The 22731-nt window shown below is 36.2% G+C and overlaps 1 protein-coding gene across 7 annotated transcripts in view; it reads left to right on the top strand.

Annotated features, from left to right (window-relative positions):
* The window catches only part of ZBTB20 (zinc finger and BTB domain containing 20), a 775204-nt gene that overhangs the window by 201209 nt on the left and 551264 nt on the right, over positions 1-22731 (top strand). For all 7 annotated transcript variants that reach the window (XM_087439628.1, XM_087439631.1, XM_087439629.1 and 4 more), the window contains exon 2: positions 22176-22221. The gene's annotated coding sequence lies outside the window, so the exon portion shown is untranslated. The remainder of the gene's footprint in view (positions 1-22175; positions 22222-22731) is intronic.

The raw sequence follows: 22731 nt of genomic DNA, 5'->3' as shown, positions 1-22731 counted from the left end.
ACACAACATGAGATTATTCTAAGGGGCAACTTTGGCTCAAGGATTCCCCACCAATTTGGCTGAGACTTTCTCAGAACTGCTCTGCATGTGAAACTCTTCCTTTTCTCTCTCCTTTCATACGTGTCAGACTTGCATTGTGGTCTGAGCACTCTCCTTGCTTAAACCCCTCACGCTTTATCATTCACAGGTTATTCCCCCAATAAATATCTCACACACATAATTGCGCTTGGCACCAGAGGACCCAAGCTGACACAGTGTCTAATCGTTTTTCAGGCTCTTGGTACGTAGTACTCAATTTTCTTTCAAAAAAATGTTGCACCAATTTACACCCTCACTGTAGTGCAGCTTTTCAGCACTGGATTTTTCTTTTTTTATTTTAACTTTCATTGATTTGATAAGTGAAAGAATGGTATTCCACTTAAAATTTCTATTTCCTTCATGAGACTTAACATCCTTTATTTTCCATTTACGATTTATTAAAATTTATTCATTTTTTTCACTAAGAAACTTTTCTTATAATTCATAGTTATAATTATAATACTTCTTTTTTGTGGCATTTTTGACAGTGTATTTGAATGAGGGTCTCATTCAATATTCATTTACCAGGATTTGGGGTAAATTAAGAATGTAGAATAAATCTCATGACCACTCATTTACTCAAGGCTAAACTAAGACCATAGATACTATTTATGATTTGCCAGCAGCAACAGTAGTAGACCCCAGGCCTCCTGTATGTCTCTCAGGAAAGGTGTATAGTTTTAACATTTCTGGAATTAAAATACGTGTGTGTGTTTATGCATGTACATGCATGAGTATGAGGATCTGTGTAAGTGTGTAGTGTTTGTTCAGTGAGAGGTAAGGCTTAAAATTTCCTCATTTACCTGTCTTATATTTTTCTGTTAGTAATCTTGTTTTTCTCTTTCGTTTTTTCTCCACTATCTTTTTCCCACCTTTGTTTCCAAGGTGTCCCTGATCATCTGATACTTATTAGGTAGTTAAATTATGCACATGCCAATCTCTGTGTCCCCAAACAGACATAGCTAATCAAGAATAAAACCATTTATTGTAAATTTACCTCTAAAATGAGTCCTCCTTTCTCTGATTTTGAGGATGGATAGATGCTCATTATGATTTGGTAGACAATTATCACTTGCACATTTAGAGTGTAGGTGGATAGAAGAGTACTCTGTGTTAGGTGTTAAGACTTTTATTTTACTCATTTAAAGACAAAGATTTAAATGTGCTTGTTTAAATTCAACAAGCCCTTAGAGCCATGAGGCCTTGGGGGTAAGAGGTGCTTAAAACCAAATAGCACAAGAGCTAAAGAAGTAATTATATGCCAGACTGAGATAGAGCTGAACAAAGAGTGAGCTGATCTGGGAATAGGGGATGCAAAACTGAATTACGTCCCAGGTATCCACAGACGGAGAAAACAGGCTTAGAAACATGCTTCTTCCCACATTTTACCAAATTTTATAAGACAGTGCTTTTCAAATGATTTGCTAATCTGATTTCACCCTTCTTTTCTGCATTTTTGCTTTAATCTAAATTTTTAAAAATCTTAATTGGAAGGATATTTTTGATGAAGAACACAAAGACTTCATAATATCACATGTAATCCGAATTTGAGGTGGCAGGAAATAAAAAATAATTGGAGGGAAATTTCAGTGGTCTTGTTTCCCTGAAGAATAACCTTTAAAAGCCTCCTCACCTCCTTCACCTCTTCAAAAAAGTGGCATGGTGGAGAAGGGGGAAGGTGGGAATCTCTCTGAGCAGATTTTAGGCATTCTAAAGCAGTGGGATTAATATTATATAGAAGACTTAAAATGTCCCACATACCCCATTGCTGAGAATGTGGTAGGGGGAGGCAAAGTATGTATTCTTTATTCCCAATCCTTTCTTAGGGAATCAGGCCTATGGTTTAACAAAAGACTCCAGGACTGCGTAGTAGGGCTCAGAAGTGACCGTAAGCCCAAACTGATTTTTTTCATTTCTCTTAAAGTTGACGGCTCCTTCTTTAATGAAAATAAAAATCATACCTATAAAAACTGATATTGATAGGCCCGTCAATCTGATTACAAAAAAAGGTTATTTTATATTTCTAGAAACATTTTTTTAAACAAGCTCACTCTGAATATACAAGTATGCATTTTTGCCGATGAAAAGCCTTTTAAAACGTAAGAAATTCTGAATTTTGAGTGATAAGAAATACGAATTCTATTTTAGAAGCCAGTGTTGAAATCTGTTTCTCCGTAGCGTTAAAATAAGACAAAAAGTTCCAAGTTAGCAATGGATTCCTGAGATTCTAAGCAAGTGCATTTTGCACTGTTACTTTTTGCTAAACTGTATGCAAATTGAAAAGGGACTCAGTGTGCTACTTTATAGAAGGCTAAAAGGAAAGAAAGAGAATGAAAAGAGGAAGGGCCACAGTGTGCTTACATCAGTCCTGCATGCAGCTTTCACCAAAGTTACTCTGGAACGGTGAGGAGGGGAGAATGAAAGGACTCCATTCATTTATTTATTCAGTAAATATTTATTAAGCACCAACTGAGTTCCCAGCATAGAGACTGTGGTTCAAAAATTTATAAGACAATACCTGGTCTGGAGAACCTTACATTCAGTGGGAGAGGAAGGAGAATATCAAGAAAGGGAATGTGCAGTTTCAATACAGAGCGAACTGCTCTGACTGGGGTAAGCATCGATTTGGGGAGTGATGGGCAGCAAGGTTAGAGAAAGCTTCCCTAAGGACTTAATAGCTAAGAAGAGAGCTGGAGGATGAAGAAGAGTTTGCAGGGAACAGTCTAGGGGAGGAGTGAGGAAGAAAAGAGTACATTTCAAGCAGTAGGAACAGTATGTCGGATTTCAATAGATCAGTGGCTCAACGAGATTCGTGTGTTAAGAGAGACAGACAGGGCAATCATATAAGAGGGGCAAAACCCCTAAGGTGGGGGGCTCTGGTGATGGAGAGGTGGATAGATTAATGCTGGATTAGGGTTGATCTTTTCCTGTGGTATTTGCAGGGGAGAAGGAATAGATAGATATGCATGCAGTTGTTTGAATGTGAGGCACCAAGAAGTTGATCTAATGGCCTTTATTGTCTCATTGGAATAGATAGCAGATTTCTTTGCAGGTACTGAAAAGGAAGGGGTAGAACAGAAGATTTCAGGAAAGAAGGAGTATTTGAAATAGATGTCATATACAGAAGTAGAGTGAGAGTTGATTCGGGAAACTTGGAAGTATTATTAAGCAACATTTAGGGCCCAGCCAAGTTGGGAGGCTGAGCGTGAGTAGTGGTTATAGTCTGTGAATTTGTGAGACCCTCTTTAGCTTCTGAAATCTAGAAGTGGAGCAGGCAGATAGCTGAACTGCTCCAAGATTGGGTTTTCACCCATGTTGGTGCTCTTTCTGGTTTTCCCCACCACTCATCTCTTGTCACTGAAGACTTCTTATGGCTGATACTTGCGACTTTCTGCCTAAGGGCCTTTTTTCTGGATGTTGAGCAAGTTTGGTTCAAGTGTTGAGTGGACTTGAAGTGCCAAAGAGTTAATGTCACTAGAAGAAGCCTTAATCAAATAACTGGTAGCAAGTTAGTGGATAAATACCCTAGAATCCTTGGTCTTTATATGGGATAACTGTTAGGCATGTTTATGTTGTTTCCCAGAATAGCCCAGTAGGGTTGAGCTCCAGTTACCATAGCCCTAAGTTGCTTATAAATGCACCTCTTATTGACTTCCTACCTGTTTCATTTATGGCTTAAGTTTTAAGCAAACTTAGTTGCTTAAAACAACAAGGATTTATTATTTTTCACAATTCTGTGGGATGACTGGACTTAGCTGGGGAGTTCTTCTGCTCTGCCTAGTAATACCAGAGGTCACTCATGTAGCTGCACTTGACTGGGAGCCTGTCTGGGTCAGGAATGTCCACAATGACTACTTTATTTACAGGTCTGGAGCGTCACCGAGAGGGGTGGGATTATCAGAGACTGTGTGGGCCTCTTTCTTTCCACGTAGTTTCTTATCATTCACTAACCTAGTCAGAGCCTCCCTACATGCTGTCTGCATCCCAAGAAAGCAAAAGAAGAGGCTGCCAGGACTCTTCCAGCCTTGGCTCAGAGCTGGCACAGTATGACTTCTGCTGCAACCTATTGTCAAAACAAGGTACAAGGTCGGCTCAGATTCAAGATGGGGAAACAAATTCTGCCTCTTGATGAGAGGGGCAAAATGCAAGAACAGGGGTCTAGGAACCATTGATGGTTATCTTTGTAGACAGTCTATCTTATTTCCCTCCTCTGCCTCACTTCCTTTCTCCCTTGCTAGTGTTTCCTGGGATCATCTCCCAGATAAACTGCTGACACTAAAATTCTCATCTCAGGATCTCAACCAAGAGAGGTAAATGAGATAGAGGAAAACCAAGAAGTGAATTGAGGGTATTAGCAAAAGAGTAAAATGATGAGCCATGGGATTTGGGCTAGGTGAGAAAGACAATGTAAAAGAGGTTCAAAGAGCAGAAAACTAGAAAGACCTAATGCTTGACAATATCTATGATATCAAAGAACTAGACGTGATGAGTTTGACAAGGAGAGAGGCCTGGAAAGAAAGGAGACTCTGGTTACAGGTCCAACAATGGCAGAGTGTACCTTAGAGACTCCAAGGAGCAGAAACCAGTGGGGCAAAGACAAGATTTCATCAATCAGCCTATGACAGGCTGCTGTCACCACCATCGTAGTGAGACCCACCACTTTTGAAATCAATTTTCTGGGTTATACCTTAGGCAAACACTTCTTCAGCTGGTTGTGTTACAGATTATCCATGACACTAGGAGCTGCAATCCTAAGGAAATATACTATTTTTTAAAACTGGGACATGAACAAAAGTAGATGCATGGGCAAGAACAGAAGCTTCAGAGTGAGATTGCAATCAAGTCATGGTGTCACCAGTTAGGTGATACATGATGTCACAAAAGTAACTTAGCCTTTTGAACCTCACTTGTTTCTTGTATTACCTGGTGTTAATACCTCATTTGATTGTCATGAGAGTAAATGGTAAAACATTTGCTAAATGCCTAGCCAAAAATAGGGTATAAATGAATATTAGTTCCTTTTTCTCCTTCTCCCTTCCACCATCCTATAAACCAAGATTCACAGGCAAAGTATAACATACCTTCTCTTTCTACTGTTGTAACTTGTTTGTGAAAAAGCACAGAACGTGTGATTTTGTATTGTACCCTAGTGGCCAAAATATTCACTCTGTCTCCCTTATTCTTGTTCACTACTAAGCAGTGACTATGGAGACTGTAACTTAGTTGTAAGTGTCCAATCTAAGGACATGTCTTTTCAATTTAAATGGAGGGCAGGAGGATTCATTTGTACTAAGTAACCAAAAAATCTGCTTGGAAGGCAGATTTGGCATTCGTATGGATTTTGGCAAGAAATAAGCTTCATCTGAACTCTGTTACACTCTTATTCATTTTGTTAAAGCGGATAATCAAAAGATTACAGTTATATTTAAGTAAGATTAAAGGAAATTTTCACTATATAATTTATGTTTGTAGATTTTTGTGAATTGTAAATTAGACTTGGAAGCTCTTGGCTAAAGTATTTGTCTTTTCATTTCAAAGGAAGGAGTTAAAAGTTTTATTCTTGTCATTAGTATGATTATAGATGAATTCATTCTCCCTGCTCTTTCAAAACAGAATGAAGACCAGTGATATTTGATTCCAACCATTTCACACTTAAATAGAATGATTTAGAAAGGATACAACTCAGTTGCACAAATGAGCTATATAAATAGCCTTTTAGGGGATAGGATAGGAAGTTATAAACAGGAGGTAACTTTATCCCCATCTTCAGGTTTAATTTAGCCTGCCAGAGTTTGTAAACTCATAGAAATTGTTACTTTTTCAGATAATTTTTGCTTATATTGACGTGTTCATGAGGTGGAAAACTAGAAAAAATTCAAAATTCTTTCTTCTGTGGTTTTGCTCTTGGTAGTTCCCCAACTTTGAATACTCTTCTTCCCATAACAGAATACTTACTCCATTGCTCTCTTTTCTCAACTCCCATTTGCACAGAATCATCGCTGGATTGACCTTCTGCCCAGGAATTAGATCCTGTCATTCAGGCGGGCGCCTGTTAGATTGTCAACTGACTACTGATCTTCTTGGCCCATAGCTGTGCCCCTGCTTCTCCAGGGTCCCCTAGCCACTCTGTCATCTCCTACTTCCCCCGCCAGCTCTGAGTGTCCTGCATGCTGTGGAGTCGGCCACCTCCTGCGGTGTGATCCCTGCTAGCCTAGCTCCCTGCAAGGAGCGAAGCCTGAGGCACAGGGCTCTCTCTGTTCCTCATTCATAATACTTACCTCTTCCTGCTACACACTATTGTTATTGGCTTATGTATGCCATCTAGTATGTATCACTTTTGGTAGATTATAAACTCCCTAAAGGCAGATATAAAAATTCTTTCTTTCTTTTTTTCTTTTGAGGGGAAGATTCGCCCTAAGCTAACATCTATTGCCAATCTTCCTCCTTTTTTCTTTCTTCCTCTTCTTTTCCCCTGCAAAGCTCCAGTACATAGTTGTGTATAGTTGTAAGTTCGTCTGGTTCTTCTGTGTGAGCCGCCACCACAGCATGTCTACTGACAGATGAGTGGTGTGGTTCTGTGCCTGGGAACCGAAACCCGGGCCGCTGAAGTGGAGTGCACTGAACTTTAATTGCTAGGACATCAGGGCTGGCTCTAAAAATGCTTTCTTATATGTATGTGTCTCACAGTGGTCAGTACAGCACCTCGTGCTGTCTAGGTGCTTAGTAAATGTTTATTAAGGTTATCTGAATGAATGTAATCCAGGCAGTTGTGAAGAGCTTTGCACTACTTATCCCATTGTTTGATTCTAAGCAAAGTTTTTATGAGAAGATAGATCTCAAGTTCTTAGAATCTTAATATTACAGCATCTTTTTCTTAAAATTCATAACAAATGTCCAACTGCTTAATCTTTAAATTTAAAATTATTTTTAACACACCATTCACAAAATCATGACACTCCCCTGAAGTACTGATGTAAACAAGCTTTTTATTTCCGTGGGTATGACAACTTCAGATGTCAGTTGATGCTTTACTTGAGATTGTATGTGGGAGCCTGCACTTTTTTCCTTCACTTTTCTGAAAGGGATAATCTATCTCTTCTGAAATCTTTTCCATGGGCCTGAGATCTGAGGAATTTGCCAGATCTGTTTTGTAGAAATCATACAGTCAGGCCTCAAACATTGAGGAATCCGGAAATAAGGCTACTTACATAGTCATAGAATGGTACAACTGGAAAGTAGAAACCATCTGTTCTAGCCTCACATTTCACACAAGTAAACTGAAGCCTTGATAGGTGAAGGGAATTGTCCGAGGTCCCACAGCTGCTTAATGGTGGAACCATATCTTCTGATGGCTGATGTGAGGGAGGTGTTTTTTGCTGTAACCTAATAGAATTAGATCCAGAGGCATACCGAAGGAGAAAAAATATAATTAAATTATTTCAAATGATAGATCTCTTGCAGAGATTAGTTTCTTGCTGAGTTTTAAATGAGATTTTTTTTTCTTACTATCTGATGTTACCATGTCCTATAATGCATCAAGTCTGAAAACAGATCTTCTAATAGTAGGGATTTATGGGCTCTATTTTCATCTATAAACTGAATGTGCTTTACTTCATTTTTTAAAAATTTTACTTTTGAGTGTGTGCTTGTTTTTAATTTAGAAAATATAATTTAGCTCGGAACTTAGTCATTGCCAGTTCTTGAGAGAGTTTTTTTAAGCTTTGAGATGTGTTGTGGGTTACTGTAAATCTTGGCAAAAAACTTTGGACAGAAGTTCTTTTATTTATTTGTTTTTCCTACTTTGATTCTGAGATCTGATGAAGAGTGTTGGTCTTGAAACACTTGACTGATACTTTTTTTTCCATTTCCAAAATTTTTGAGGATTCGATGTATATAAATTTCACTTTCATTCTTACCCATTTGGTGGCATGTATTTTTAAAAATTTATTTATTACCCACTTCATTGCCCTTTTCTTCATGTGTTATTGTTCAGGCATCTCCCAGAAACAAGTGACATCTTTCTAGCCCATTTACTACAATTTTTATCTGTACTTCTTGATACTTCTTTGGAGCCTACTGTTCCCAGAATTAATCTTAATACAAGAGTTTTGCTTCTGGTATGGAAAAATAAACTTCTAATCAAATAACCCACCTGCAAACAACAATCATAAACTCGGAACAAAAACAAAAAACAAAAGCAAAACAAACAAAAAAACCAAAATATAATACAACAATCTGAGGGTTTTGGAGGATGAACAATAATAGGAAGATTTTAGAAGGGAGTTGAAACTTGGATTGAGCAACTGGCATGGGGTGGGGTGAGTTTCACATTTTTGTGGCTTTTCCTGAGGGTGTCTGCAGTTGTAGTGATAACATAAGACAACTAAACTCCAAAAGAAAGCCCACTGCTTTCTGACTAGAAGAACCCTGGGAAAGAACAGAGATGCCAGAGAGTGAGGGGTAACTCAGGAAAGGAAAGAGACAGAGATGGGGAAACTCAAATTCTGTATGCAAACTCTGCCTAACTCTTTGGCTAACTCCTGAACCACACATGTATCGGGCAGACTGAAAGCAATAAAACTGAGATCTCAACAGAACAGAGTTTGCAATTTGAGACTAACCAAGTTAATGACCTGCTGAAACCAAAATATCAGCACTCTTTGACTTTATATAACAGAATCCAGAGTATCCACAATTAACATTGACAATGTCCAAGATAAAACCCCAAATTAGTTCAAATACAAAAAATTATTAAATTTTAACCTTTTCTCAAGGGAAAAGAAAATCAACAGATGACAATCCTGAAATGACCCAGACGTTGGAAATCTCAGGCAAGAAAATTAAAGCAGCTATTACAACTATGCTGAATGAAGTAAAAGAAAATATTGTTGAAATGAATAAAAAGATAGGGAATCTCAACAGAGAAATTAGATATATATATTTAAATTAAATTATATAAATATATATTTAAGAAATAATTATAATTATTTTTATAGTTATAATTATAAAAATAGATTAAGAAATATATTTAAGAAATTAAATTATATATATATAAAACTAAGTGGAAATTTTAGAACAGAAAAATCCATTATCTGAAATAAATAAGTTACGGAATAGGCTTAATAGCATAATGGAGGTGGCAGAAGGAGAAGTCGGTGAACTTGAAGATAGATCAATAAAAATCGTTTAATCTAAAAAGGACTGAGAAAAAAAGAATGGAAAAAATAAACAGAAGCTCAGAAGCCTGAAGGACAATTTTAAAAGATCTAGTATATAGGTAACTGAAGAACAAGAATGTGCAAAAAAAAAATTTAAATATTTTAAAGGACAAAGGTCAAAGCTTCCCAAATTTTGTGAAAGAGATATAGAGATTCAAGAAATTTAATGAACCCCAAACACAATAAATTTGAAAAGAAAAAAAAAACAATGCCTAGGAATATCATTGCGAAATTGCTGACAGCCGAAAATAATATTGCATTCAAAATTGGATTTAGTGTATGGAAACATTATGGTGTTCTATTTGAATATACTTTTTCAAAGATGAAGAAACAGTAGAAGTTAGCGTTTAAGTCAATAGGCTTTAGTCTCCTAACATCAAGCTCTGCCGTTTATTAGCTCTGTGACCTGGAGCCGGTTTCTTTTCCTTAAGCATCACTTTCTTCCTTTATAAAATGGTGATGAAGATGAAAATAGGGGCCAACCCTGTGGTGTAGTGGTTAAGTTTGCACACTCCACTTCAGTGGCCCAGGGTTTGGGGGCTCGGATCCCAGGCATGGACCTGCACACCACTCATCAAGCCATGCTGTGGCAACGTCCCACATACAAAATAGAGGAAGATTAGCATAGATATTAGCTCAGTGACAATCTTCCTCACCAAAAAAAAAAAGAAAGATGAAAACAAAACTATTTCACATGGCTGATGTGCAGATTAAATTATATATGCAAAACTCTTAGCAAAGCACTTAGTAGGAGCTAAATAAATGAGCTGTTATCTTTTTTTTCCTGAGTGTTCTTTGCTTGAACCTCTTAATCCTCATTATGGCAAAGAATTTTACTTTCTCATAATGTCTTTGTCTAGTTTTGATATCAGTGTTCAATAGTCTTACACAATGAGTTGTGGTGTTTCCTGTATTTTGTGGTACAGTTTTTATAACATAGACAATAATTTGTTTTTGAAGGTTTATTAAATGTTGCCTTCAAATGTATTTTGGCCTGGTGTGTGTGTATGTGTGTTTGTGTGTTTATATAGATTTCTAAATACTTTTGTAATATTTTTATTTATAATAGTCTATTCAGATTTTCTAGTTCTTCTCAAGCCAGTTATATTTTTCAACAAAATTGTCCTTTCATCTAAGTTTTAAAATAGCTTAAATATTTAGTTCAAATAAATAGCATAAAATTGTCCATAGTATTCAGTAATTATTCTAAATCTCTAAGCAGATTTGTTTTTTCCTTTTTAATGCTGTTTATTTGTACTTTCTCTTTTTTTATGGTAAAACTTCCCAGTAATTTGTCTATTTTATTAGTGTTTTCAAAGAACCAAGGTTTTATTACATTGACTGTCTTTATGTCTGTTTTTTGTTCACTTATTTCTGATATTATTTTGCTATTTTCTTGCTTTTATATGTTTTTGGTTTTATTTTATTGTACTTTTGCTAACTTGATAGTTTTTAGTCTTTTCTTTTTAACATATAAATTTAAAACTATACATTTTCCCCTAAGAACTGCTTTAGCTGAATCCCTTGAGTTTTGGTACATATTGTTTTCATTGTTATTGAGTTCTATATATTTTCTAATATTCAAAATTTCATTAGTCTTTGGCTCATGATTTATGTAAAGTTTTAATTTAAAAAAAATTCCAATTATTGGATGTTTTGGGGGAGCAGGAACATATACTTGTCATTAGAGTCTAAATTTAATTGTGATTAGAGGAGATGATATAATGATTTTAATTCTTTAGTATGTGTTGAGACTTAATTTGTGTCTGGATATAAGGTCAATTTTTGTAAATTTTTTATGTTTGCTTGGAAAGTATGTATATCACAATTCTTAGGTGCAGGGCTTTATATTGATTAATTAGGTCCGCCTTGTTAAATTATCATTACATTTTTTGGGGGCCTACTTACTCTTTTCAATTAATGATAAAAATATGATCAAATCTTCCATTATGTCTGAAGATTTTGCCATTTGCGTTTTATGTATCTTACATCTATGCTGTTAGATGCTTAGAGGGGCAGTTTCTTGTATCTTACTGATGAACTGTTTCATTTTTATTATTTAATGACTATCTTTTTTTAATAATGGTTTTATTTATAATCTAGTTTATTAGGCATTAATACAGCTACTTCCTTTTTTACCATTCCTATACTTTCAAACTTTCTGTCTCATGCTATTTTAGCTGAGTCTGTCATAAACAGCACGCCATTAGACTTTTTAAAATTCAAACTGTTCTTCACTTTTAACCAGAAATTTAATTGGTGTATAGTTAGTGTGATTACTTATAAGTTTAATTCCTAAAATCCTATTTTTGTACCTTCTATTTACCATGCTTTTTAAAATTGTGTGTGTGTGTGTGAGGAAGACTGGCCCTGGGCTAACATCCGTGTCCATCTTCCTCTACTTTATATGGGACGCCACCACAGTACGGCTTGATGAGCGGTGTGTAGGTCCATGCCTGGGATCCAAACCTGGAACCCTGGGCTGCTGCAGCAGGGTATGCGCACTTAACCACTGCAGCACCAGGCCGGCCCCCAAAATTTTTTTATTCTTTGCTGTGCACTGTTGTATTATTTGGGTTAGCTTCCTTTCGTCCCTCTAGCAATTTGAAAATTATGCATTTTAGTTTTACTTTCTAACAAATAGTGATTACCTTTAAATATTTTATAATCCTTCTTGATTTGACAATATTAGTGTCTCTAGCCTCCTTTCAAATAATATAAAAAGTTGAGAATACTTTATTTTCAATCACATCTGCCCCTACCTTTCATGTTAGCATTGTCTAATATCTTAAATCCAACTTGTTTTTATATCCCGTTTAACAATTAGTATTGTTTGATTTTTTATGGTAAAAATTTATTTAAGATTCATTAGGTCGTTACCAATTTCCAGCGTGCTAGGGCTCACTCATGTTAACTGGCAAAAGCTGATTGTATGTATATCTTTCCAACTCCTCATTCAGTGACATTATGTTTGTAGTTTGAAATTGGCCATGGTGGGAGTATTTATTCAATGGAAATCAGTAAACACTACAAATCTGGGCATTTTTTTTTTGAGGAGCCATTTGTAGAATATTTACCAGTATACCCCTGCCAATCTTCTTGGTTCCCATTTGAGTTTTCATCCAATCCTTTATTCTGGGTTAAATTTACTTATTACTAATTTATATTCTTTATATTCTTTTAATGAAGGGCAATGATAAGTAAACTCTTGGTGTTTATTTGAAAGTATACTTTATTCTCACTTAAAAAATTTTTTTTTTGCTGAGAAAGACTGGCCCTGAGCTAGCATCTGTTGCCAGTCTTCCTCTTTTTTTACTTGAGGAAGATTAGCCCTGAGCTAACATCTGTGCCAGTCTTCCTCTATTTTGTATGTGGATCGCTGCCACAGCATGGCTGATGAGTGGTGTAGGTCCACGCCCAGGATCTGAACCCACGAACCCAGGCTGCCGAAGTGGAGCGTGCTGAACCTTAACCACTATGCCCTGGGCCTGGCCCCTATTCTCACTTTTTAAATGATAGTTTAGTTGAATATATAATTCACGGCACTTATTTATTTTCCCTCAGTACTTTGAAGATAATATTCCATTGTTTTCTAGACTCTATTGATGCTATTGAGAAGTCAACTATCTATTTAGTTGAGTTTCCTCTGTAGATAATCTGTCTTTACTCTTTATCTTTGGGGTTTGTACATGTTGTGGACTGTTTGGCTCTCAGATTCATTCTACCCTCTTCTTCTTGGTTGTCTTTCAAGAGAGCTGACCATTTCAGGCTGAATTTTCTAGGCTCTCGAGTCAGTTTTATTCTGCCTGGGCTCAGCCAATAGGAATCGTTGGTGAATCAGAGGATAGAAGGAAAGGAGAAATGAAAATATTTCTCCTTCGTCAGCCTTGAGTGACATATCCAAACACAGCTACATCTCTGCGGTGGACCCAGCTCCTGATGGAGCTCCACCAGAACTCCCCATTTCACCCCTCTGTATCTTGCAGTTGCTAATCCCTGGCTTGTTTCACTATTCCTTGGTTCACTTATCAACCTCTTGGTTCACTTATCAAGTCAATTCCTTGGAATTATCTTTCAGTTCAATAATTTTTCCTTTAGCTGCATCCAATGTGATGTAGCCTCATTTCAGATATTAATTTTAATGAAAATTTTATTTCTACAAATCTCTCTGTTTTTATCAAATATGCCTTTTTCATATTTTTTCTCCTTATTTTTGCCTCTTTCTTTTTAAATTTCTTATCATTTTAAACATCTTGTCCTACTAAAGTCTGAGATTAATATTCTGTTACTTCAGTTCTTAAGATTTTGTTGTGTGCCTTTTCAAACTTAAGACTCATATTTGATTTAAAGCACTTTTGTGTCTGCTGACTCATTTATGGAAAAACCTTTCCTCGTGTGTTTGATATTTTTGATATGTGAGCTCTTCTTCATTGGAGTTTGCTTTTTCTGTGAGGCTCTCTCATGGCCTGGGCTGTTGAAGGTGTCCCACTAGAGTGGATTTGTTTCTTATAGGTACTCTAGGTATATCACATGGTTGCCATTCTCTGTGATTGCAGTTATTGTAAATCTGCTTTGTGTCCCGAAGTTTCTCTGATTATTACCGAGTTGGGTAATACCCCTGGTGTTGTGGTAGCATCACAATAATGCCAAATGTCCTGTCTTGCACATCTCTTTTTGTTTCTATCTTCTTGGAATTTTAATTTGTTTCTTATGAGATCAAACATTTAAAGAGTTTTGTTGGGGCTGGCCCAGTGGCGCAAGCAGTTAACTGCACCCCCTCCACTGCGGCAGCCCGGGGTTCACCAGTTCGGATCCCAGGTGCGCACCCACACACCTCTTGGCAAGCCATGCTGTGGCAGTGTCCCATATAAAGTGGGGGAATATGGGCACGGATGTTAGCCCAGGGCCAGTCTTCCTCAGCAAAAAAAGAGGAAGATTGGCAGATGTTAGCACAGGGCTGATCTCCTCACACACAAAAAATAAATAAAATAATAAATAAATAAGAGGTTTGTTTGTATACGTTTTTGTATGTTTTCTCTTTTAAATGTAGCACCTCTATGTTTTAATAGGAACATTTCTGTGTGAATCTAGCCTGACATTTTACAGGAAACAGAAGAGCATAGGGGGCCTCCCAGGGGACATTTGTAGCTCCCCTTCCTTTTGTTTGAATGCCTTTTCTCCAAGGATATCTTCCTAACTCATCCCTTCATTTATTTCCCATCTTTTCCTGAATGTGATCTTTCGATGATTTCATCACTGGTCACCCTATCTAAAATTTCAACCCCGACTCCCCCATCCCAGTGTTTATTTCTCCCTGCGTTGCTTTATTTTAATTCCTTAGCATGGACCATTGTCCATCATTCTATATATTTGACTTGTTTTTCTTGCTTGTTGTCAATTGCCCAAACAAAATTGTAATCTCTGTGAGATCAGAAATTTTCATTTGTTTGGTTCATTCCTATATCTTCACCAACTAGAACAATGCCTGGCACATAGTAAGTACTCAATAAACATTTGTTTAATAAATGAATGAAATATTCAATGGCTGTGTATTGTGTGCCTGTCCCTGAACTAGGCGGTAATGATACAAAAGAAAGAAAAATAGACAAGATTCCAGCTCTCATGAAGACTACAGTCTTATAGAGAACATAGACTATTAAACAAAGCAGTTTATCACTACAGGTGGACAAAGGCTATGAATTCCAATGAACTCTGTTGATGAACTTATTGGTATCAGAGTGGCATTCCCTGAGGCAGAAGTATGGAAGCATGGTGATTACTTTTGGTACGCAATGCATCGAAGACCTCTTATCCTCTTTGTCTAAGAGCAGACCAAAGAATATACATGCACACACATACATACACACTCTCTTTCAAACTTACATACACACACAGAGACTAGAAAGATAATGATTTAGACAGAAAACGATCTTAATGAGGGAGCTGACATAAGTTTGACGAAAGTAATGAGAAAATGAAAGCAACTAAATGTGAAAAAAAATTCATCCAATCAAGTTTTCATGATACCAAGTTTCTCTTCCAGTGTTGGTAGCTACAATCTGATAAGCACAAAATGCAAAGAAAGGGCCTAACTCTACATTCTGCTGGCTTGTAATTGTACCTAAAGAGCAAGTACACATTTGCCTTTATAACTTTGCAGGTAGTACATAGCAGAGGATATGCTGTTACTTTATCATAGTAAATAATAAAGTTCATGGCTATATTTACACAGCCTGAGTTTCCAGCATGTGAAATCATGTGAAGAATGTTAAATCTCTAATATGTGTTTAATGTACATTTCAGTTGATTTTTCTCCTAACTATAATAGTAGCAATTATTTTATTTATGTGTGGGGAAGGCTGTGTCACCTGAGGGAAAAGCTAATAGATTTCTTGGCAATTTTTCTATCATGTTAAAATCTCTTTCCTTTTCTAACTGCTGCTGTACTTCTATTACTCTGTGTTATGTTTTTTTTACTCCTTGTCTCTAACACCTGCTTACTTTTTTTCCACGTTTGAGCCCTTATTTCTTCTATTTTTCTCTGTCTAGAATATCTGCTCCTGGGCTTTTAGTCACATCATATCTCTATCTTGCTGCAGACATTGGCTAGCCGATGCAAAGCAACTAATTTGTAGCAAGCCCCTTCTCCTAAATGCTGTGAATTATACTAGCTGCTGCTTTCATATATACAATCTCATTCAATCTCCATTAAAAACTCTGTGTGTTAGATAAAATCCCCCCATTTTAAATAAGAGGAAACTGAGTATCAGGGAGATGACATGTTTCCCCAGGATATACATTTAGGAAGCTGGAATTCAAACTCCAAACTTCTAATTGGAAGTGATCACTGTTCTCATTCTAATTCCATTGCTTCTCCTAGATATTCTACTTCCAGTCTACTTAGAATTGCTTTTGAAGTTTTCCTGACTTGCCGTTGGTTGAATGGAATTTACAGTGAGAGAGTAGCTATGATGTTGAGGCTTCCGTGTGGTAGGGTTGGAATGTAGAGAAGACAACGGTAGGGGTAGCTGTTACCGACCAATTTTACAGTTTCTTTTGATTGAAAGCTGCTGCTCCAAACCTCATATTCATAAATCTGACCAATACTTATTGAGTATTTACTGTGTGTCAGGCACTAAACTAGACCTTGGATATAGAGTGCCGACAAAATAAAGTGGCCGCTATGGAGTGTAAAACCTAGTGAGGGAGAGAGGATAAACACACAAACCGATAATCACACAAATAATTCAAACTGTCGTAAATGCCACAAAAGAGTAAAATAATGGAGGGATCTGTCTCAGGAACAATATAGTCAGAGATGGCCTCTCAGAGAGAGTGAAAGAAGCCACAATTGGTTAGGAACTGTGGAACTCGTTTAGAGAACTCTGTGTCTCAACTTCTACCACATCAGGTGTCTGTTAACAAGGGATTGGGGTCAGTCACCCGGCCCACCCTGGGACCAAACCAACCAGGCTTTCTAATCTGTTGTAAACATTTGAGACTCAGATTCTCATCCTTCAGTTTTGTACTGATGAAGAGGAAAAGTAGGAGGGAAAAGGGAGAGAAAAGAGGTTGGAAGATTAGTTCTTCAAAGATTGAAGAATAATTTGTTTAGGAAGGTAATTCCTTAATTTTTTTATGCAGTGTGAATTTTCTTAATCATCAGGAATAGATGGTAGCACAAGTCATTCAACATTCCCTTGACCAACATTGAAGCCATAGTAAGGCTTAGATGTGTTAAGGACCAGAGATGTAATGGTGAATAAGACAAAACTCCTGTCCCAATGTTTACAGTCTTATGTGCAAGATAATTATAATGCAGTGTGATGATTATTATGACAAGATTAAGCACAGGACACCAGATTCTGGAGGAGGTAATATCTAAAGGAAGACCTCACGGATGTGTATAAGCAGGTCAGCAGAACTTTCACATTCCCCAAGAATAAATAATTCCTTTCCACAGTCATGACTTTAAGTTGAAAGTATTTTGAAAATATAATTCTTAATGTTTATCTGAATTCTGGTTTTGTTCGTTTTCTTGACTAGCTCTTAAACTTTCATGTAAGAAGTTAAGTTTTAAAAAAATCATTGATTTTAAAAAACTATCTTCTCCTTAATACACTGTGAAGTGTGGATTACAGGATAAATAGAGTTATTAACATTTAGTGTGTTGTAGATCAGGTTTCTACTTGAAAGTGTTCAAATTCATCGTGTTTACACATAAAATATGATATTAAATGGTCTCATTTTAAGTAGTAGCTATTAATAATAGAAAATTCAAATACAGCATTTTTTTTACAAGCTTAGTTTTTCATGCATTTTGTGGTTTTATTATAGCTGGTCTGACCTAAGGTCTAGATAGACCAACTGTGCCCTTGGGTTAACGGGTGTTTATCATATGATTCCCTTTCCTTCCTTATGGCCTTTTATTTGTTTCCAGTTCACAAAGATAATAAATAGATAACTGTTGTTTCTCATACTTCCTCTTTCTGATGGGAAGATAGATTTTTTAAGCGTGAAGGGCTAAATCTAACTTAGTAATTTACAAAAATAAGCATAATTAACAAGTTTTTCAAGTCTACTTTTAAAATTACAATTCCTCTTACTCTTCATATGCTTTCTGTTCAGATAAACCACAGAAGTTAGGCCACCTCAAGTTAAAAAAAAATAAATTGACTTTATTGATGATTAAAATCTACATTTTATAACAATAATATAACAGTGATAGAGCACCTAGCTCAGTAGTGGGTCTAGAAGAAGTAAATACATATTATATCAAATAACAATATTTTTGATTACATAGTGTCTTTTCTCAAAATGGGTCAAATTTGAAATGTAAAGCACTTTAAATGTTCCTAGGGATGCTTACTCTGTCATGGTGGAAATGGTTTTTAGTCTAAATTTAGGTTCAGAGCTCTTTTACAGAGCCACTGGCCCTGCAGACCCAGCCAAGGCCCTTTTCAGTGTCCTAAATGATTTAGCTGTTAGATTTATTAGTGGCTCAAGAGGCACCATTAAGTAGTCCCCTCTTCCATCTCTAGCCAGGCCCAGCACGTATGGAGAGAAGATAAACTTTCCTGCACTTCACAACATAGAGTTGGACCTATTCAGTTCCCACCAGGGAACACAACTGTGCCAGCCTAGAAGTAAAAAAACTTCACAAAAGTTCGCTATAGTATATCTCCATTTGGGATGGTGCCGACAGCATCTTCACCCTCATGTGACCCCAACAATTCTAGGGATTATATAATCTGTATGGGAATATGAAGACACCGTTTAACAATTCTGGATCTCTACTGTCCTCCAAATCAAAACAGAAGGACTAGAACAACATCTGTGTACATTCATTTATGGATTTCAAGCCCTGAGAGAAAAACTGACTATAATATTTTTTGCTTATATTTGCAAACTTTGCATTATATGTGAGCTTAGGTCATTTGCAAGTTCTCTTTAGAATACATAAAAAGGTGATACTGCCCACATTCGATGTTTAAGGAGCCCACAACACCTTGGCCTGATTCCAATTGAATAATTACATTCATTTTGTCATTATTTTCTATTTCCTGATTGTTTCAGTTAACTGCGCAAAATGATCCTTTATTTTTCACTCAGAAAAATGGATAGTATTGCTGCACATATTATTTAGAGCCTACTACTTTCCTCTTCAGTAATAGGAATGGTGCTTTAAAAGGCTAGTTAGGGTTGCTTGTTGTGGCATTAATATTGTCATTGTGTTTCCTGATTTAGAGATGTTCTGTGAATGTCCAGCACATGACTAGCTCTTGGATAAACTGTGGAATATAGAGTGATAGCTTGAACAAGCCGTCTTTCTATCTCCTTACTCCCTGCTTGGCTTAGCCCCTTAGCTTAAAGAGACAGACATCCTCTCCTTTTCTCATACAACTAAGACAGTACTAATAGCTTCCATTTAGCAAAGCTTACTTTATAGCAGGCATTGTGCTAGTTCCTTTACATGCCTATAACATGTCATTCACACAAACTGTCCTATATAGTAGGTAACATGATCACCATTTTACAGACAAGGAAAATGTAACTTGCTCAAGAGCACACAATTGAAGAGAGGGAGCTGGAATTTGATTCTAGGTTTGTTCCCCAGCAAAAGCCAATCATTTAACCGCCATTCTACCTTATATAACTCTGCTGCTGTCTGGAACTCTGTGAGCCCCAGACCTACGGATCACTGATCACATGAATAGCTTCTCTTAGTGCTTGGCACCACTTCACACAGGCTGACCCCATTGACCAAACCTCAGAACCATCGTGTGTCACTAGTTTCAGAGGGCAAATGCTGATTATGGTTACAGGCCACAAGGAAACTGAACTGCTATCAAGAGAAACTCTATATTGCATCATTTTATCTGCACAACAAAAATGGTTCCTACCACCCCCACCACCGCCACCTTTGGTTGTTAGGGATACCTTCAGTGTTTGTCTCACCACTCCTATCACCTTTTCTTTCCCTGGTGGTGGTGTTCTAACAGTGTCTTTGGCAGGGTTAGCAGGTAACTCACTTATTTACTTTGGTTGCCAATAAATAACTATAGCCTGTTAATAATTGTGCATATGTTTTATGTGGCCTGTGATAGTGTGAGATAGTGTTACACATCTGGCATCTGAGATTGGATCAATAGCCCTTCATACCTGGTCTCCTATTATATAACTGTCGATTAACCAAAAGTGAATCACATAAGGAAAAAAATTAAATCCTTAAAGTCATTTATTAGGGCATTTTAAGGTGATGCACATTCATGTACTCATGACTTTTTATTGAGTGTTGCCTAAATATCAGTTTTTGCTCAATGATAGAAAGGAATATACCCGATATATATTTTCTTGCTTGAAAGTGTGCCAGATCTATCACGAATGCCTTAAACTGTATTGTTGTGTTTGCATCTTTTTGTGAGCTGTATGTATATATTTTGGGGTTTTGTTTTTTTTATTTCAGACTTTTTTTAGAAAAGTTTTAGAACAAAATTAATAGGTAGGTGTACGTATATATTTTTAAGCATTTTTAAATAGTTCTATGAAGGTAAGATGTGTTCTAATTTATCTTTTAGCATATCATAATGCCAAATACAACACTTTACATGTAATAGATGCTCACTAAATGTTGTTGACTTAGTGAATAAATTAGTCTGTAATAAGTTGAACATATTTGCAGTCTTAAATTCTTCTTGCCATCATTTCACTCTGCATAATTAAAGAAGTTTTACTAAGATGATTAAAAATGTGTTATTAAATCACTTGTGTAGATTCTAAAGCAGTGGGATGAGAGAGACTCTGGCTATACCTCTATGAGGAAGCAGTGAGGATGAGTTTCTCACTGTAGGTACACTTAGTGAATTTTATGTGTGACTGAATTAATTTATTTCACTTAGGAAGGTTAGATTTATGATTTCCATATGGCACTCCATAACTTTTTCCTTTTACCCCTACCTTGCCAAATAATATTTTTTTCTATTATAAAAGTGATGGTTATTGTAGAGATAAACTATATGCAAAAGTAAAAAAAAATTGAAATCATCCATAATCTTGTTATTCAGATATAATCACTCAATATTTTTGTGTGTTCTTTGTTTTTCTTCCTCATCCACACAATTTCATTTTGTCCATGCAATTAGTACCATATACATTTATATAATATAGTACCACAATTGTGGATTGTTGCAAAATTTATTCCTTTATGTGGATGTGCTATGCTTTATTTAATTATTTTTCTACTGTTGGACATTTAGGTTGCTTTAAGTTTTTCTCTATCATAAAAATTATCTTTTTTACATAAGTCTTTGCTGGTTTTCCGTGATGTGATGTAAGATAGATTCCTGGAACTAAAATTACTGAGTCAAGATTTTGAACTTAAGTTCTCGATACATATTACCCAATAGTGTTCCAGAAAATTTTTAGCAATTCACACTTCCATCAGAAGTGTATGAAGATGGAGTTTCATTGAGTCATCATCAAAGTTGATTATTTCCTCTACACACTTTTAAGCAAGTATTATCAACTAGACCTACTGACTTTAATGTTACCTTCATCAACTATGCTGAGAAGTATATAAATTAAATGCTTCAGTTTGCTTTCAGAATGAATTATGAAACATTTTTAAGGGTCAGAGTAGTTCAGAGGCTTCATGTTGCAATGCAATTTCCATCTACATGCAAATATTTTTCAGGTCTAATTGTAAACTCTACATACTTTGTTTCAGCTCGACTTCCGTTGTCTTCTGTGTGGATACCTACTTCATTGACAGATTTCTCAAAGTGTGTTGGGTTGAGGCATTACATCCGGTGTGGCTTTCGTTCTCTCTCTTGTAGGGATCAATCTCATTTCTATTTGCTGTTGTAACTTGAAGTTAAAGAACATTCAAAGTTTACTGTTATTTATTTATGCATTTTTTGTGGACTGCTCTACAAAAGCACCTTTCTTCCTCACTAATATTCTATCCAAACTGAGTGCAGATGAGTCTGAGTGGTTTCATTTTAGAGAGTAGCACTCATATTTGTATTAGGAAGGCAATAGTCTTGGAAGAATACCAAAAAAAAAAAAAAAAAAAAAAATCATTTTTAAGTGTTTGCCTCGTCCTCTAGTGAAAGCATTTTCGTTTCAGAGGCCATGGTGAGTCTTAGTCCCTTGCTGGTACTTGTTTTTGATAACACTGCTAAAACACTCTATGTGTGTGTGTATTTACACATATGAATTTAGGGTGATCTGAAATATCCTATGGGGAAAATATAGACATAAAACTCTTTAGGGACTGCAGTCTTTTCTACTTCTCTGCAGAAATTGTCTCAGCATAAATACTGGCTCCACTTTGAAAATTAATTTTTACTTACATAATACATTTGTTTTTCATTTCAGAGTACCTGATAAATTGCAAGTCTGTCTGTGCCCCATAGCTGCACAGGTATGTATATGAATTACCTATAGTTATGTCAATCTATGTATTAACTGACAAGTTATTACAATTTGTGTATTAAATTTGCTTACAGATTTCCTCATGTGAAAATGTTAATTTTTGAGTACTTATAAATATTGACAGCTTCAAAGGATAGTACATTTTATACATACCTTGTGTTTCACTCTATTGTAAGAATCAAATAAACATTCTAAGATTTGATGAGGCAGAATAATTTTAATTACAAAGCATTCATCTGGTGAAGAGATTAGAGAATGTTTTATGGAACTGTACTATTAAAGCAACTGGTGATACGGGGTCAGAGACTATTGCAAAACCACTGTTTCTGACACTATTGTTTTATTTTCAAATTTTCAAATTTTTTTGCTGCTTTTGAGTTTTTTTTATGTGGTGGTTGCTTTAGGTAAGGAGTGGTTGCAGATGTACAGTCTGCTGTACTGTCTCGAGCACTAGAGGAATGGAAAAAAGTGTTTGCACCTGTTTAAAATCTCAACTGTG

Source organism: Ceratotherium simum, chromosome 15, assembly GCF_057802395.1.
Source record: "Ceratotherium simum simum isolate JZ-2026a chromosome 15, ASM5780239v1, whole genome shotgun sequence".
Taxonomy (NCBI): Eukaryota; Metazoa; Chordata; class Mammalia; order Perissodactyla; family Rhinocerotidae; genus Ceratotherium; species Ceratotherium simum.
Note: the sequence above shows the minus strand (reverse complement) of the source record. Positions and strands in the feature narration are given on the sequence as shown.